A 20,012-nucleotide genomic window follows, 5' to 3' on the forward strand; every position below is an offset into this window, starting at 1 on the left:
TGCCTGTGGGGTTCTGGAATCTCCATCAGTGGAGATTTTTTAGAGTAGGTTAAACAAACACCTGTCTGGGATGATCTAGATAATGCTTAGTCATGCCATGAGTGCAGGGGACTGGATTAGATCAGTGGTTCTCAGCCGGGGGTCAGTGAGCCCTTTCAGGGGGGCCGCAGAGCCCCACGGCTGAAACCTGGAGCCCCAGTGCTGAAGCCTGGGGGCCCCCCTTCCTCCTAAGCCAGGAGCAGTGCAGGTCTGAAGCCAGTGGGCCCCCTGCCCTAGTTAGGAGCAGCGCGGGGCTGAAGCCCGTGGTGCCCTCCCCATGCCCCCCAAGCCGTGAGTGTCGCAGCCAGAAGCTAGGTGAGGCTGAAGCTGGCAGGGTCCCCACATCCCCTCCAAGCCAGGAGCAACGCGGTGCTCGAGCCAGCAAACCTCCCCTCCCCCACAAGCCAGGAGCAGCAGGGAGGCTGAAGCCGGGAGTCCCAGTGCCTTGCCCCTGAAGCTGGGCATTGCACTGGAAGCCCCCCTGCATGCATACAGCCCATAGCTACCCCCTGCCCATACACAGCCCTTAGCTATTCCCTCCCTGCACCGTGAGCTACTCCCCTCATTTCACACAGCCCCTAAATAACCTCCTGCCCGCACCTGAGCGGTTTTCAAACTTTTTGAACTGAGTCCCCCCTTTCAGTTATATTTTTGGTTGCATCCCCCCAGAGCCCAGACTAGCTGGGTGACCTCCTGAGTGAGACAGGGGGTGGAGATGGCACATCCTTCCTGCACCCTGCTGTGTGGAGCTGGAATGAGCCCTGCCAGGCCTTCCTCCCCCCAACCCCCCCAAAAATAGAAGTAAAACTATGCCTATGCCCAAGTGTGTCCCCCTGGCCTGGAGCCCATGTTTCCCCGCTGCTGGGCGCTGTTGTTTTTATAGGATGTTGAATGGGGCCTCAGCAAGAAAAAGGTTGAGAACCCCTGGATTTGATGATCTCTCAAGGTCCCTTCCAGTCCTATGATTCTATGTGGAAAGGAAAAATTTCTGGAGGCCGATCAGAGTGCAGTAATGCAACACCTCGTTCACACTGACGCTGGGGCGTTTCAGCCGAGACGCACCAAGCGTTATGCTTCTGGTGGAGGTGGATTAGCAGGGGCACTCCCGCTACAAAGTCCAGGTGCTCTACGTGCCTTGCCAGTGTGGATGCATCGTGAGTTAGGGTGCCTGGGGCTGCTTTAATGCACTCTAACTCACAAGTGTAGCCAAGTCCTTAGTGATTTTCAGCTATTAGGCTGGGCAGAAATGCTGTCCTGCCACAAGTAATTGTCAGCTCTTTTGAGCACTTAAAATAACAAAAGGCCCTATCTTCTGAACAGTGGGGAGAAACAGGTTAAACCAGACCAGGGACCCTTAGGGAGAGTTCACTCCTCCTGGCAGAGATACCTCTCCTCACCCCTCTTACCTTCACAGGAGTCAGGCATTCGAGCACCTGGCTTAATGAGTCCTTTCAGCTGTGGGTGACCCCTCATTTGAGACAGGTTAAGCACAGTTCTGCTCCCCTTTACTCATACAATAAATACAACAACACTGACAACAGCATTTCACTACCCCTTCATTCAGTACTAAAGTGATTTGTAACCCAACACAAGTCAATATTGATCACTTTGAGCAACACCTCTATATCTGATGGATATCTAGGCAGAGTAGGTGAGTTCATGTAAATACAATTTCCTCCTAAAGTCTCTCCCGCTAACAGCTAGCTGTCATGGGAGAACTCATTCGGACCCTGTTTACATAGTTATGTTAGGAAGAAGCTTCTCCTCTAAAAACGTTTCTATACAATTTCCATTAGATGGTTTCTTGCACCTCCCACTGAGACATTTTGTAATGGCCACTGTCAGAGACAGGATGGATCACTGGTTTGATCCAGTACAGCAGGGAGATGAGATACCGAGCTAGATGGCCTTTAGGTCTGATCCAATACAGCAAGGATGTGGGATACTAGGCTATATGGGTGATTGGTCTGATCCAGTACTGCAGAGAGGTGGGGATACCAGGCTAGATGGGCTGTTATTCTGGTTCAGCAAGGACACAGGGATACACGGACTATCAGTTTGCTTTGGTATGGCTGTTCCTGTGCAGCAGCCTTGCACTAACTGGAAGATGTGACCTGCAATTGATTTTTTGTTTTTAGTTTTCAATTTAAAAAACGGTACAGGCTGTCAGATTTGTTCATATTCCGTTTTTTTTTTAATTAAGGGTTTTGTTTTGTTGAAGTGTATCCTATTTAAAGAGACTCTTGGCATGTCTATTATTTCATGTAAAATGCTTCCTTTAGGCTCTTCAGCGCCTGCTCTTTCATTATATTTTTCCAGTCTCCTGGAAGTTCTGCTGCTTTAGCACCATACGCTCTAGCTAACTGGTCATTGAATGATTTGAAAACAAATTTCCGGAAATCAGAAGCATCAATGCTGGGATCAGGCTGAATGCGCCAGTCTGGGTAGTAATGGCGGTAATCTTTGTAGGGATGAAATTTCCCATCTGCGGCTGCAGTTCGGAATTCACGATTGGAAACCACATCAGAGGAGCATATGGAATGCTCAAGCTTTTGTGAATCACAATCCCTGAAGTTCCCTAACCCTTTGGGTCGATGGACTGATACAAAATGCTCTTTATGGTCAGTGCCTCCTGCTTCACAGGGGGCTTCACAGAACGGACACTGCTTCCCACAGCCAAACACTCGCTTGAAGATCTCATCCTGGGGTTTCACTGGCAGGCTGGAGAGTTTGGTCTCAAGTTCCAAATGATTAAACTGGGTTAAGATTTGTTGTTCCAGCTCCAGAAGGAAGATTTCAATGTTACCAGAAAGCTGCTCAATTTTTGCTGTGGTTTTAAACTGTACTCCAACTAAGCTATTGCTGGAAATGGCCAGGTCCTGCTGCAGCTCTTTGCAAAAGCTGTCTAAAAAGGCAGAAACTGTGTTATTGTTTTTATTTATGGAGTTTTTCAGAACTCCCTTGATTTTATTTATTATTCCGGATAGAATCCCTTTCTCCAAATCTCTCAAACTTGCCTTCCCTCCATAGTGGTCTATCAGACATCTCTGTATCCAGGATTTGACAAACTCTTCATAGTTACTTATGTATTTCACATAGTTGCCAAAGTTCATCTCTTCCAGCAGCTTCTTTAGCAAAAAGAACTGAAAGAAGCTTCGGCTGGCGTATTCAAGGGCCTGTTCACTGCTGAGAATATTGTCAACTATTTCTAGTCCGAGCCTTTTGTTGACATAACCCACCAGGGCAGGTTTGAGACACTGATCACAGAAATTCCTCACCCTTGTTTGGCTCTCTTTCTTTTCCAAATAGAGATCAGTAAATATGGAGAAATAATGAGGTTTCAGCTTCTCCAGACGTTGCTGAGGATCGTTTTCTTTGATAAAATCTTCATGCATCTTCTGAAATGCCCAAGCTGCTTCCCCCAAACGTGACGCTTCAGGTCAACTTCAAACAAAGGAGAAGTGTGAAGTTTCTCAATCTCCTCCTCTTTTAACCTCTCATTAACCATATGCAGCAGTTCTCCACAATAGGTTTCATCATAGTCTGTTTTGGATTTAACTTTTTCTTCAATGTATTTCTTGCATTCAGTCATTAAAGATAGAGCAAGCTCTTCAGTTTTACAGTAACATTCCTGTGAGAAGTATTCTACAACTGCTCTGGTCCATTTTAGGTTTAAGTATTCCTTCTTCATTGTGAAAGACTTCATTCTATAATCCAGCAGGCTTTTTGCATGTTGCAGTATCTGTCTGACAGCACCCGCTCTGTGCTTCAGATCCTTTCTCAGCTGGAGATCCATATCTTGAACAACTTGACATTTCTGTAAAGTACAGAGCGTTAACTCTGACAAGGTTTCTCGTCACATCGTTTCAAATTCTTTCTTCAGTTTCTCATGGTCGAGTTTATCTTCTCTGTTTCGGCATTCAGCCAAGAGTCTGGCAACTTCCCCTTCAATTTTCTGCTTGTACCCAGACTGGATATTGTCTATCTTGCGCTGTCCTCTTCGTATTCGAATTGCTTCCTCACAGTTACTGGTTGAATAATTTTCAAGTTCTCTTTTGAGGCTATTCGTGCTCCTTTTGAAATCTTCTCTGTACTTTTCTATCAGGTTCAAATTTGGAGCTTCACCTTTAAAATTCTGTTCTAAGTTATTCAAGAGCTTCTGTTCTCCCTGCTGTAGTTTCCCTTGTGCTTCCATTTTTAAGCTGTGAAAGAGATCACCCTCTAGTGTCTCTGGCAGCTGATTCTAGATAAAAGTTTCTTTTTCAGATATCCAGAGATACATCTCCTTGCGGAAACCCCATTGCCATTCAGAATACTTCACAGACAGCAGGTTATAGGCTTCAGCTACAAGGCTGTTTCTAAAGCTAAAGATGAAGTTCTCATGTTTCACTGACTTCCACAAGCTCTTCAACCATACAATAAAATCAGGAATATCCTTTCCAGCTCTTTTCCGTGAACGGTTCTCTATGAATTCAAACAGTTATTTCTTTAGCTTTCACACCCTCTCACTGTATCCAGTGTTTACGGGAGCCATGGGAGGGACTTCATGCCACAAGCCAGGTATGTACCAATTGTGTTTTTCTGGGTCATACTCCATAATATCAGAAAATGTCATTTCCCTGCTTTGCTTTTCCATCCTTGCTGCAGCTTTGGTCATTTCATTCAGCTGCTCCAGGAGGTGTTTCCTGTCCCTCATATTTTGAACATGAGCAGACACATCACTGACGTTCTGGTGCACAAACTGGCAGTTTGGCTGTTTTCCTATTTCCTCCATTCTGAGAAATGCCTGGACCACAATTTGCAGAACATCCTTCATTTCTGTGGCATTCTCCATGGCCATGTTAACGATGGTGACGTCACTCAGTCCAATCACCAGGGTGGCCAGCTCATTGTCATGTTGATAACTGTCTTCCAGTGCTGTTAGTTCAGGGGCCTTCAGACCTTCAGTGTCTATCACCAGGATGAAATCACAGCCAAGCGGCTCCTGAACAGCTTCTGTAACTTTAATGAGCGTCATGAAGTCTCCTCGCGCACTTCGACCGCTACTCACTGCAAACTGCAGGCCGAACATGGTGTTGAGAGGATGGATTTCCCAGTGCTCTGCACTCTCAGCACTGTTATAACCACCATTCTGGATCTATCCCCTAGCCTGATATGGAGATGAGTTAGAACCTCTACTACCCAGTTCATGGGGATGTTGGAGGCATCTCCATCAGTCAGCTAAACAGGAAACCCTTCCAGCATCAGGTCAGCTGCTATGCATGGGAGACGGGTGAAATGTCTTTGGCTTTCTTCCATTTTCCCTTCTTTAACCATTGAGCATTCAGCTTCATAGAACTGCCCCAACTCACGCATGAAATACTCCACCCCCAAGGAACTATCAGATATTAATTCATCTAATTCCTCCAGCTGTTTTTGGTCCACTCCTGGAGTTTCACATTTCTCTTTATAGTCCGCCCGCATTTTAGAAAGATTCGCCTCGCAATATTATCCAGGATAAATTTCATCCATTTCAGAAAGTAATGTTTCTCCACTGGCTTCAGCTGTACTATTCCCTTGATGAACTTAGTCAAACCATTCGTACGGTCACACTGATTCTGCTGTCTGCGTATCTCTAACCATTTCTGTTTCAGTGCAGATTTATAGTCTTCAATGGCCATGACCCCTTGCCTTTTCATTCGGCACATCTCTTCTTCCACTTTAGCCAAGTTTTTCCATAGGTCTCCTTGCAGGCTCAGCATTTCCCTTTTGTATTTTGCCCCATCTCTTATTTCTGCAGTGATTTCTTCAGTATATTTGCTCACACATTGACATGCCTGACAGTCCTCATTCACCAGGATTCCTAGGTCAGGTGCCGTCACAGCCATGGCTTCCAAACTCACTGTCTTCAGAGATGAATTCACTATGGTTCCTATGGTGGACTGCACCTTTTTCACAAATCCTGCATTATTCATGGTACGATCTTTCACCAGTAGCTGTGATTTGCTCAGCTTCAACACTGAGGACAGCTTATTAAGGAATCCCAGAGTTTCTTTGGGTTTCTTATTCTTGTAGTTGAGGATGAAGTAATATTTAGAGCTGGATTCTTTCCAAGATGATATCAGTGCCTATTCTCTCTCACCGATGCTCTCGGTAACTATGAACACTGCGGAGGAGACCTCTGTTCAAAAGCTAAACTGTAGCCAGTGGGACTCAATGTCTCCACGCAGATTTGTAACTGCAATGGGTTCTGGGAAAAGATCAGAATTTTCCATCCCCCCAGGGAAATACCAGGCAATCTCAACCAGCCCATCTGCGATTTTCCGAAGGAAGTTCCCAGACTCCATGTCCCGCACTGATAAAGAAATCGTGGTGCTGCTGGGAGGGGCTGAGAACCTCATTGAGGAGGTGGGACTTGGAGAAGCTGCAGCTCCCCATCCACACAAAAGAAATGGTTGGCATTGACGTGAGCATCAAGCTCTCCTCTCTGAACCCTCTGTTCTCTGCCAGGGAGTGCGGCCTCCACTTCCGCACAATGTCCCTCATGGCCCACAGTATTAGGGTGCACTTGGGGGTGTCAAGGGTGAGTAGCAGCAGAGGAAAGGCAAACTGGCACATGGACATTTTGGACAGGATCTCCTGCTTTAGGAAGCTGTCTGAGCAAAGCAGAACAGCACAGAGAACATCAAGAGGTTGCAGAGAAATTTTCATCTCAGTGTCACTAAAACAGAAAGTGCCATCAATATGCAGCTTCTCCTCATAATCACCCATTTCTTCTGCAGGAGCCTTGTGCCCAATGCTTGTATTTCTGGCCGTCCCATTCAGAGCCATGACCTTCCTCAGGAAATGCCAAGGTAAATCATCTAATGCCTCTGGAATCTTGTTCTTGATGCTTTCTGGGCAAATCTCCAGGACATCCCTCAGCCTGATCTTGATGCTTCTGTGCTTCTCCAGGTTTAATCTGGACAGAACATCTTGAAATGCTTTACTTCTTTCTGCAGAAGGAAGTTAAAACAAACCAAAATTTCAGAGTAGAAAATGGTGACTTTATATACAGTTTACTCATTCCATAGACAGCCTGATGTTTGTAATTTAAAGAAAAGCAGTACCCAGTAAGTAACAGATGACTTATACATCCTGGGTTCAATTCTTCTCTTACTTATATTGATATAACAAAAATGAAGCCAATGGGATTACTTCTATACAAATAAAACATAGTTCTGGCCCACTTTGAACTCCGCTAATGTGAGGTTGGTTTGCATTTTTTGATCCCAATCCTTATCCTCAGTGCAGTGCAGAGTCCACTTTAAAATGGCTTAAGTGGCCAACTGAGAATTTCCTAGAAAATCTTCCAGTATAACCAGCTCTATGACATCGCAGCTCACAGCTACTGGAGGAGGGGGCATAGACTCAGGACCCTGTCTCTGTGGTGATCCCAGAAGCTGGAATGATCCCTTGGCTGCTCTAAGCTGCTGCTCAGGATCAGACTGGTGCCTGGCAGTCTGAGGATCAGGTGGCTGTGATGGTAGCCTTCACCCCTCACCCTGAGCTGTGCTGGGCATCAATGGCTCATCCGGAGGATCTGACCCTTGATTTCCCTTTCAGCAGTCAGTGCAGATTACACCTTCTGGGTTACGCCTTCATTTTTGATTTTCTTCATATCTTCCTCCATCTCTTTGCTGGGACATGTCTTTTACAGGTGTAGCTAACAGCACTGTGGCTTTGCTTACCTCCCAGCGACCAAATCAGTCCCTTCACTCACGCTACTTCCTCTCTCCTTTTGGGGAGCTGTGAGGACTGTCATTACTTACAAAGCAAATTTACCCACATTGCAACCTGGGGAGCTAATGCTAAGACACCTCCAGGCCAGTCCTGGTACGGTAATGTCTCCGGTGCAGTGTTAGGGTATTTGGACCTGATAAACGATTAACCCATTTATTATGTGTTATAGAGACATTATTAAGGTCACAAGAGCAAACTATTCCACTGCACAGGAAAGATAGGAAGAATGGCAAGAGACCACCCTGGCTTAACCAGGAGATCTTCCATGATCTAAAAATAAAAAAAAGAGTCCTACAAAAAGTGGAAACTAGGTCAGATGACAAAGGACGAATACAAACAAACAACACAAGTATGTAGGGGCAAAATTAGAAAGGCCAAGGTACAAAAGGAAATCAAACAAGCTAGGGACATAAAGGGTAACAAGAAAACATTCTACAAATACATTAGAAGCAAGAGGAAGACCAAGGACAGAGTAGGCCCATTACTCAAAGAAGACAAAAAACCAATAACAGAAAATGTGGAAATGGCAGACGTGCTTAATGACTTCTTTGTTTCGGTTTTCACCAAGAAGGTTGGTGGCGATTGGACACCTAACATAGTGAACACCAGTGAAAATGGGGTAGGTTCAAAACAGGAAAGAGCAAGGTGAAAATTACTTAGACAAGTGAGATGTCTTCAAGTCACTAGAGCCCAATGAAGTGCATCCTAGAATACACAAGGAGCTGACTGAGGAGATATCTGAGCCATTAGCTATTATCTTTGAAAAGTCATGGAAGTCGGGTGATATTCCAGAAGACTGGAAAAGGGCACATATAGTGCCTATCTATAAAAAGGGAAATAAGGACAACCCAGGGAATTACAGACCAGTCAGCTTAACTTCTGGACCCGGAAAGATAATGGAGCAAATAATGAAGGAATCAATTTGCAAACATCTAGAAGATAATAAGGCAATATGTAATAGTCAGCATGGATTTGTCAAGAACAAATCATATCAAACTGACTCGATAGTTTTCTTTGACAGGGTGACGGCCGTGTGGATGGGGGGAAGCGGTAGATGTGGTATATCGAGACTTTAGTAAGGCATCTGATATAGTCTCAAATGACCTTCTCATTAAAAAACTAGGGAAATACAACCATGATGGAGCTATTATAAGGTTGGTGCATAACTGGTTGGATAACCATTCCCAGAGTAGTTATCAATGGCTCACAGTCATGCTGGAAGGGCACAACGAGTCGGCTTCTGCAAGGATCAGTTCTGGGTCTAGTTCTGTTCAATATAGTCATCAATGATTTAGATAATGGCATAGAGAGTACACTTATAAAATTTGCAGACGATACCAAGGTGGGAGGAGTTGCAAGTGCTTTGGAGGATAGGATTATAATTGAAAAAGAGCTGGACAAACTGGAGAAATGGTCTGAGGTAACTAGGACGAAATTCAATAAGAACAAATGCAAAGTATTCCACTTAGGAAGGAACAATCAGTTGTACATGTACAAAATGGAAAATGACTGCCTGGGAAGGATTACTGCAAAAAAGGGATCAAGAGGTCAGAGTGGACCACAAGCTAAATATGAGTTAACAGTGTAAGACTGTTGCAAAAAAAACCAAACATCATTCTGGGATGTATTAGCAGGAGTGTTGTAAGCAAGACATGCAAAGTAATTCTTCTGCTCCAGTCCACGTTGATTATGCCTCAGCTGGAGTATTGTGTCCAGTTCTGGGTGCCACATTTCAGTAAAGATGTGGACAAACTGGAAAAAGTCCAGAGAAGAGCAACAAAAATTATTCAAGATCTAGAAAGCATGACCTATGAGGGAAGATTGAAAAAATTGGGTTTGTTTAGTCTGGAAAAGAGAAGACTGAGAAGGGACATGATAACAGTTTTCAAGTACCTAAAAGGTTGTTTTAAGGAGGAGGAAGAAAAATTATTTTCCTATCCTCTGATGATTGGACAAGAAGCAATTGGCTTAAATTGCAGCAAGGGAAGTTTTGATAGGAAATTTTTCCTAATGTCCGAACTGTCAGGGTGGTTAAGCACTGGAATAAATTGGCTAGGGAGGTTGTGGAATCTCCGTCATTGGAGATTTTTAAGAGCAGGTTAGACAAACACCTGTCAGGGGTGGTCTATATGGTGCTTGGTCCTGCCTTGAGGGCAGGGGACTGGACTTGATGACCTCTCAAGGTCACTTCCAGGCCTATGATTGTATAATGAAGCACCAGCTCTGCTTTAGTTTAGGTTGAGAAGCCCTTTCTACTTAAATGTTATTTCTTCTTAGTGCTGTAAGATCTGTATGCTTACTTGGACTGTCTTGAAATTTGTTGTCTCATGGGGGAACAGGATAGGGTTAGTGACCCAAATTTTGGGGTCATTTGAGCAAGGAGTTCCCTAGGCACAGCTCGTCAAAAACACAGCATTTTGCAAAATCAGCAGTCTTAGAATGGAGGGGATTGTGCACCACACAGCTCAAGATCCCCTACTTGATCTCAGTCACTCAGCATTTATTTCAGCCAGTGTGTGGCACTGACTGCCCGTTTGAGGAAGCAAAACTGAAAACATCTATTAAAGGAAACCTTTGTCTTTCTAGAACACTGCATGCAAACACTCATGAGCCAAAGAGATTGAAACGTGCATGGGCTGTGAGCCTAGGCAAGAGTCTTTCCAGACAGTCCACTCTCACAGTAGCTGGATGGCTCAAGTACATTTGAGCCCTACTCTACTCCACAGTATTAACAACCTTCCTCAGAATACCATCCTTGCCACCATGGATGTCACTTTCCTATACACCAATATCCCTCACAATGACAGGATAGCTGCCTGCCCCAAATATTTAAAAGACAATGGACAACCATCAATTATCCATCCCAAACACATAGCCAAACTCATCCAGTTCATCCTCGCCTGTCATAGATTTACCTTCAGCAATAAACATTTTGTCCAAAGCATGAGAACAGCCAGGGGTACTAGGATGGCTCCCCAATATGCTAACCTCTTCATGGGTCATCCTGAAGAAGAATTTCTGGAGAAGTGCATCATGAAACCAGTGATATACCTGAGAAATTTTCATCCTATGGGAAGACAGCTTAAACTCCCTCAGACTTCCACCACAACTTCAACAACCACCACCCATCCATTAAACTCTCTCTGGAGCTTTCCCACACTAGCATCAACTTCTGGACACCACAATCAGCTTCAGCAATGGAACCCTACAGACAACCATATACAAGAAACCCATGGATCACCACACCTACCTTCATAGTAACCACCCCAACCATACCAAGAAATATGTTATTGACAGCCAGGCACTCAGATACCACAGAATGTGCTCTGAGGAGAAAGTAAGTGATATATACCTTAATGAAGGGATAGCCTATTTTTGTCAAGGTCCAAATTTCTTGGTCAAGGTACAGTCAAGGTCCAGAATCCAAGAAAAAAATGTTTAAAACCCCATAATGATAATAAAGAAATAAAAACATTGTGGGGTCCATTCAAAAGCATCTCGCATTCCGGATTTGGCCCACGGTCCACCTATTGACTATTCCTGGCTTAACACACTTGTTGTCGATATTGTGAAGGCCAAAACTATAACCGTGGTCAAAAAAGACCTAGGTAAATTGATGGAAGATAGGTCCATCAATGACTATTAGCCAGGATGGGCAGGGATGGTGTCCCTAGCCTCTCTTTGCCAGAAGTTGGGAATGGGTGACAGGGGATGGATCACTTGATGATTACCTTTTTTATTCATTCCTTCTGAAGCACCTGGCATTGGCCTCTGTCAGAAGACAGAACACTGAGCTAGATGGACTTTGGTCTGACCCAGTATGGCTGTTCTTATGTTCACTTAAAACCACCTTCACCAAACAAGGACACTTCATCAGAGAAGTAGATTGCATCATGCAACAGGCCACCCAAATACCCCAGGAGAATCTGCTTCAATACAGAAATAAACCCCCTTCTGACTGCATACCCCTATTTGTCACCTACCACCCCACACTGGAACCCATACAGTAAAGCTAGTGTAACCACCAATGGGTGTAAACAACTACACCCCATACTTGATGGGTACCCCATCATGAAAGAAATATTTCAAGAACCATCTCTTCTGGTCTTCGAACAATCTCTTCAAACTCATTGTTGCCCTGGTTTGAGGGATGTGTATACCCCATTATGTGATCAAACTAATTGCAACCATATTATGTGCATTCTGCCAATAGGAATTAATGAAATAGAACACCACATAGTTAAGGGTTAATTTGGAGACAGGCTTTTAGAAGCGAGGTCATATCTAGCTGATAGTTTTTTGCTAATCAGAATGGGAGGAGGGGACAGACAAGTAAACAACTGAGACTGAAAACCTTGGTGGTTGGAAAACTTTGAATCTAGGCACCTCTGATATGAAAAGTTGACTGAAAGTTAGAAAAGAGATGATCCAGTTGGGGTCATTATGACCTATGTGTTTTGTAGAAGTTAGTTATAAAAGATTAGCTAATAGAGTATATTGTGGAGCAGTCCTCTGAAGCCATCTTGAGACACTTTTTTCTGACACCCTTTCTCCCTGGTGGGTGAGCAACTGGCCACTGCAAACCTGCTGTTAATTACACAATACCATTCCAGATCTTAGGAAAAAGATCTGGGATGTTCTAAACCTATTGCTTATGTCTCTGTATGCTTAAATCTAATAAACTGCAGTGTTAGATAAGAGCATACTTACTTGCATTTAATCCTTGATCAGACAGAAGTGCTGTGTTCCTATTGATTGATTCCTGACACTGCATGGAGTGAAATAGTTAAGTTGCCCCTGCTGTGGGTTCTCAAAACCCCAGGTAACCCTCGTCATCAAGAGCAAGCTCCCCACAGACCAGGACACACCCACTCAAAGCAGCACCAGACTCTGCCAGAACTATAGATGCAAAACTTGCAGACATATCTCCATTACTATAATGATCAACATTCCACACAAAACACCTTTCAAGATCCCAGGATCTTATACATGCCTATCACATGTAGCACACTTCATCCAGTGCACTAAATGCCTGAATAATGATTATATGGATGAAACAGATAATCATTATAAACTCAAATGAATATACACAGGAAAATGATAAAAGACAAAAACACCCTATCACCTGTGGGTGAACACTTTTCATAAAGTAATCACTCTGTATCTGACCTATCAGACCCAATCCTCAAAGGCAACTTGCACAGCATTTTCAAAAGAAGAACCAGGGAGCTTACATTCATTACTCTGCTGGACACCAAATCATGGATTATGGACATCATGGATTGAACAGAGACACTAGATTTATGGTTTATTAAAACAATCTGTAATCCACTAACCCCTTCTTTTTTTCCTATGTTTGCAGAGGTGCTAATGGCCCATTCTACTTTGAATGGTCCCTTACAATATTTGCTAACTACTTATGCTAAATAATCTGTTCCATCTTGCATTTTGCTCTGACATTGGGAGTAATGTTCCCAGACCTGAAGAAGAGCTCTTTGTGGCTCAAAAGCTTGTCACTCTCACCAACAGAAGTTGGTCTAAGAAAAGATATTACCTCACCCACATTGGCTTTCCAATATCCTGGGATCTACCCAGCTACATCTACACTGCAGACAACCCTATGCTTGTCAGAAATCTGAGAATCATCTCTAGGAATATTGACAGGTTTCAGAGTAGCAGCCGTGTTAGTCTGTATTCGCAAAAAGAAAAGGAGTCCTTCTGGCACCTTAGAGACTAACCAATTTATTTGAGAATAAGCTTTCGTGAGCTACAGCTCACTTCATTGGATGCATTCAGTGGAAAATACAGTGAGGAGATTTATGTACACACAGAACATGAAAAAATGGGTGTTATCATACACACTCACTTAAGATGAGCTATTACCAGCAGGAGAGTGGGGGCGGAGGGTGTGGGGAAGAAAACCATTCTTGATAACTTCTGGAAATGGCCCGCCTTGCTTATCACTACAAAAGGTTTTCTCCCGTGCCCCCCCCAGTGGTAATTATTATTTTCTGCGAGTATCTGCTGCTGTTCTTGTGACACAGTGCCCTCTGGTGGGCAAAAGGTGGAATGCAGCAACATTTTGGCAGAAGCTTTTTTTTTCTACACAAAAAATTAAAGATATGCATGGCTCATTAATTATGCATGCCTACAGTAGTACAGAATTCCTCCAGGAGTAACGTTTGGTGAAAACCTGATTTCACAACAGCTGTTCCTTTGTAGAAGATTTTCTTCTTTGATGAAACACAAATGCCTCATGATTAAAAAAATCCCATTCCCCATGCACCAAGTGAACACTCCAAGGGTTGAAATGCAGGACTATTCAAGTTCAAAATCTTGGTCTTTATCTTCAAGGTGCTCAATGGCCTTGGCCTAGTGTATCTAAAAAATCAACTAACGCTACAGGACAAAGACTGTGGTCAACATTTACTCTTGTCTGCCACAATGAAATGGAATTCTTTACAAGGTAAAGCTCGTCTAGGTAGGAGACAGAGTTTCCTTGAAAAGGTGACCAATAATTTAAATCTGATTGAATATCAGATGAGGAGTGAGCAGAGGGATTCAAAGAGGAAAGTGATGGGTTCAAATCAACAGGTAGAGAACATGCTTTTAGCAGCTCAACCTCAATACATTATTTCTTTAAAAAAATGCTTATGGATACACTGGACACAGAAATATTTTGGATTGCTTTTTCCCAAAATTGGCATTTCTGAATTGTTTGGGATATATACTCAATGTGTGTCCACCTCAGATACCCATCCTACCTGACCTTCAATGAAATTGAGGAGTTCAACATTAAAAATTAAACGTTGTTTTAAAACTAAGTATTTTAAATACTTGTGGCACCTTAGAGACTAACAAATTTATTTATATGCTCAAATACATTTGTTCGTCTCTAAGGTGACACAAGTCCTCCTTTTCTTTTTGCGAATACAGACTAACACGGCTGCTACTCTGAAACCTATTTTACATACATTATTCTTCCTCTATAATGTGGTCATGGCCTTTCCAGTGTGCAGTAAATCAGTTACTGAAATTGCGAACTGATGGTAGTTGGCTTATTTAGGCACATTATGGTACCTTTCCTCAGTCCTCAAGTCCATGCAGTTCCATCCCCCCTCTTGAGTCACATGAGCTTGGGGAGGAGAGAAACTATGGAGACAACCCAGAAACTCAGCTGAGGGGGACTGGGGCATGCAGCTCTAACGAGGACCTGCAGATTCTGATGGTGTCATCAATCACACGTTCATAGAATCATAGAATATCAGGGTTGGAAGGGACCTCAGGAGGTCATCTAGTCCAACCCCCTGCTCAAAGCAGGACCAATCCCCAATTAAATCATCCCAGCCAGGGCTTTGTCAAGCCTGACCGTGAAAACTTCTAAGGAAGGAGATTCTACCACCTCCAAAGGGAACGCATTCCAGTGTTTCACCACCCTCCGAGTGAAAAAGTTTTTCCTAATATCCAACCTAAACCTCCCCCACTGCAACTTGAGACCATTACTCCTTCTCCTGTCCTCTTCTACCACTGAGAATAGTCTAGAACCATCCTCTCTGGAACCACCTCTCAGGTAGTTGAAAGCAGCTATCAAATCCCCCCTCATTCTTCTCTTCTGCAGACTAAACAATCCCAGTTCCCTCAGCCTCTCCTCATAGGTCATGTGTTCCAGACTCCTAATCATTTTTGTTGCCCTTCGCTGGACTCTCTCCAATTTATCCACATCCTTCTTGTAGTGTGGGGCCCAAAACTGGACACAGTACTTCAGATGAGGCCTCACCAATGTCGAATAGAGGGGGACGATCACGTCCCTCGATCTGCTCGCTATGCCCCTACTTATACATCCCAAAATGCCACTGGCCTTCTTGGCAACAAGGGCACACTGCTGACTCATATCCAGCTTCTCGTCCACTGTCACCCCTAGGTCCTTTTCCGCAGAACTGCTGCCTAGCCATTCGGTCCCTAGTCTGTAGCTGTGCATTGGGTTTTTCCGTCCTAAGTGCAGGACCCTGCACTTATCCTTATTAAACCTCATCAGATTTCTTTTGGCCCAATCCTCCAATTTGTCTAGGTCCCTCTGTATCCTATCCCTGCCCTCCAGCGTATCAACCACTCCTCCCAGTTTAGTATCATCCGCAAATTTGCTGAGACTGCAATCCACACCATCCTCCAGATCATTTATGAAGATATTGAACAAAACCGGCCCCAGGACTGACCCCTGGGGCACTCCACTTGACACCGGCTGCCAACTAGACATGGAGCCATTGATCACTACACGTTGAGCCCGACAATCTAGCCAACTTTCTACCCACCTTATAGTGCATTCATCCAGCCCATACTTCTTTAACTTGCTGACAAGAATACTGTGGGAGACCATGTCAAAACCTTTGCTAAAGTCAAGAAACAACACATCCACTGCTTTCCCTTCATCCACAGAACCAGTAATCTCATCATAGAAGGCGATTAGATTAGTCAGGCATGACCTTCCCTTGGTGAATCCATGCTGACTGTTCCTGATCACTTTCCTCTCATGCAAGTGCTTCAAGATTGAATCTTTGAGGACCTGCTCCATGATTTTTCCGGGGACTGAGGTGAAAACCCGTTGTGGGTTTTTTATATATTTTCACTCTAGACATTAGTAGTATACAGCTCAATAGGATTCATCAATATATATATTTTTACAGGTTTCCACACCCTCTTTTGTCCTCCAGTTTCATATGTTGACACATACACATTTGGCACTGTTGACCATTTTTGAAGGAAAAAAAAGTATTTTTTCCTTTTCACAAGGCATATTTATTAGAGATGACTTGAAGAAGTCTTCTTCTGAAAGCAGTGAAATTGAGAAAGCCTTTACAAAATACATACACCACAGGAAGCTGAGTATTTTGTACATTGTGCAAAATGTGTTTTGCCAGGGGAAAAAAGACAAATGATTATTTTAAAAACAAAGTATATGGTTCTCTTTAAAACCATGGAGATAAACTGCAAGTTACAACCCAGGCATGGCAAACGTACCCTGGGAAAACACAATTCTTTTGGGAGGCTTTTGAGGATGCTATCAAAAAGCCCACAAGTTTCTGCTGGTGGATTTAAATGTTTTAGCACCCGAAGCCTACAGGTTAAGAACAAGCATTTCTCCCCCAGACTGGCCCTATGTATACACCTTGAAAAAAACAGAAAAGTAGTAATTTTTTTAACAATCCTTAGCCATTTTAAAAAAAAAGAGCATCCCCCTGATAAGCATGTCTAGCCATGTACACAGAAACCTAGCTCTTTTGAAACTCCTCATCAAAGCCAGACCGCATCAAAGGAAGGTTATTCTGTGCTCAGCCTCTGACAACCTGGTAGTGGCCAGCTCTGAAATAGCACTCAACTCTGTGAAAGGAAAAGTCCCCCAGAAACCCTAACAAGTAAGCATGCTAAAAAGAAAATGGGGGATTAGTAAAACACTGAGCGATTACAAAAACCTGTTCCTCAAAAGAATAAAAGATGATTGTAAAACAGATCAGGGGTTTTATCAAACATTTGTTGAGTTTTGCTGTCAGGCATTTTAAATAAAATGGTTGAAAAATTGTACCTCGTTCCTAGCCATCAGCTAGAACAAACACACCTCTAGTGATGAAACATGCCTCTAGTGATGAAGAAAATATCAGAACCACACCTCCTCACCAATTGGATTCAGAGATGAAAGACGTTCTTGAAAGATCCAGTTTATCAGACTCTGAAAAGGCTAAACTTTACGAGAGGGTCCTACAAAGGTATCTGGTATTGGCCAAGAAGGGTGAAGAGAAAAGACTAAAAGAAGTCTCTTTCTCCCAGAGTAAGAGGAGCAGGGGGCTGGGCCCATGGCCAAAAGGCGGAGGGTCATGGCCCCTTGGCCTCCCCATCTTCCAGCATCCCTGTCACCATGTGGTCATTTTCTGGCAGGGGCATGCCTATGGACAGAACTCTAAGGCTTTCAAGCCATGTGTAGGGCAGCTTGTGTTTGGAACAAAGGAAGCACAGGCTGCATGACAAAAGACTATAAAAGGCAGCTGCATCTTCTCCATTTTGTCTTCAGTCCTGCTTCTTATCTCTGGATGAACTTTGCTACAAAATGAAGCTCTGAACAAAGGACTGAATGACCCATCCTAGCTGGGGTTGTGTTCCAGAGGGACATTCAAGCCAGCAAACTCACAAGTACTGATAGGAGCCTGATATATGGACTTTCAAATCTTTGTATATATGTAACTGCTTTACCATTTAACATCTATCTTCTTGTTCTTTCTTTTTTCTTTATAATAAACCTGGCTGGCAGAGTGGTATTTTGGGTAGTATCCAAACCTATACTGGCCTGGTGACATGGCTGACCCTTTGGGGTCAGAAGAACATTTTGTATATGTGAGCAGAGTTTTTAGATAACTTCTCACTGTACTGGACGTAGGTGTTGATTGGGAGCCAGAGACTGGAATGCAATTAAGGGGCTGTGTGATTTCATTTTTGCTTCTTGATAACCAGTGTGGGGGATTGGAAGCACAGTTTGTGACTGGTTGGGGAGTTTAACTTCAGTGTTACCCACCAGTCTGGGGAGTATCTGCTCTCCCCTTTGCAGCCTGCCCTGACATTGGCATTTCCAGTGAGGGGTTCCCCTCGCACTGCTGCTCACACCCCGTTTGGACTGTATCAGTTAGTCACCATGCCTTTTGGTTTCTGTGCGGCCGCAGCCACATTTCAGTGACTTACGGACAGGCTGCTGCAATCTCACCACCTATATGCAGCAGCCTACATAGACAATATAGTTGTAGACAGCCTCATGTGGGAAGAACATCTCCAACACCTCACAACCATCTTGCAAGCTATAGGGGAAGCCGGGCACACCATCAACCTAGTCAAGTGCCATCTTGGGCAGCGAGAGGTAACATAGTTGGGGTTCAGTGTGGACCGAGGTACCCTACACCCCCAGTTGGATAAAGTACAAGCCTTAGGGGACTGCTCGGCCCCTATGACAAAAAGGCCGGTAAGCCAAGTCTTGGGCCTAGCAGGATACTATTGCTACTTTGTGCCAAACCTTGCAACGCTCATGTCACCCTTACCCGACCTAAAAAAGAGCTTCCAGCTTCACAAGATACAGTAGTCAGCAGAGTGTGAGAGAGCTTTCCTGGAACTGAAGGATCGACTAACTAGGGATCCCATCCTATTCCACCCAGACTTTGACAGAGCCTTCATATTACAGACTGACGTGTCAGAAATGGGATTGGGAGCAGTGTTTTCTCAAGAAGCTGAGGGAGAGGAGCGTCCAGTTCTTTATTTGAGCAGGAAGTTGTTTCTCTGAGAGCAGAAGTATTCAACGATAGAAAAGGAGGTGTTGGTGGTGAAGTAGGCAATCAATGCACTTAGGTATCATCTACTGGGGAACCCCTTCCATTTGGTCACTGACCACATGCAACTTCGATTGCTTAACATTATGAAGGACATCAATGCCTGGGTCATGAGGTGGTAACTTTCACTGCAGCCCTACGATTTTCAAGTTGGCCACCGACCCGGTAAGGCCCATGCAAATGGCAGACTTCTTTTCCCGAGTGGGCAGTAAAAACCCAGAAGAGAGACCACAACCAGATTCCCTCTTAAAGAGAGGTGTGCATGACGGGGCGCAGTGGTTGCCCTTGTAAGAACCATGACAAGTGCTATGTAAGTGAACTTAGCCAGTATGCCATGTTACCAACTCTTATTGTGAATTTAGAGTTACATGGTGTCTTTGTAAAGTCCAATAGGATCTCCTTATTCCTGGCTTTAAAATCCTGAAATTTCCCATAGTAGAAATAATCGCTGTCTCCCATTATTTGAAATGAGATTGATGCCAAACTGCCCTGGGATGAGACGACTATCATTCACTACAGGCTTTGCATGTGAAAGTAAGGCTGCCCCAAATAGAGATGGCTGCCATCTCCCACAGTTTTCCATTATACTGAAGCCAGGGTGCCCTCAGAGACAATGGCCACTTTCTGGACTCTGTGGTTAATGGCTGGACAAGTAACTCTGAGGAACTGGGAGGAACGTGGGAAGCAGGAGACATCCTCATGAGGAGAAGAGGCTATTCAGAGAGGTGGGGGGGAGGACTGAGGAGATCTCAGGGAAATAGGGGGTGAAAGAGGGAAAATGTGAGGGGTAAGATATTATAAGGGCAGGGGAGAGGGTGGGAAAATGTGGGGGCAAGTGAATGCAAGGTGGCACTG

The 20,012-nt window shown here is 44.1% G+C and overlaps 1 pseudogene; it reads right to left on the minus strand.

Annotated features, from left to right (window-relative positions):
* Positions 1–2,294: 2,294 nt before the first annotated feature.
* Positions 2,295–20,012, minus strand: part of LOC140912728 (up-regulator of cell proliferation-like) — an 80,962-nt pseudogene continuing 63,244 nt past the window's right edge.

Source organism: Lepidochelys kempii, chromosome 6 (genome assembly GCF_965140265.1).
Source record: "Lepidochelys kempii isolate rLepKem1 chromosome 6, rLepKem1.hap2, whole genome shotgun sequence".
Classification (NCBI taxonomy): Eukaryota; Metazoa; Chordata; order Testudines; family Cheloniidae; genus Lepidochelys; species Lepidochelys kempii.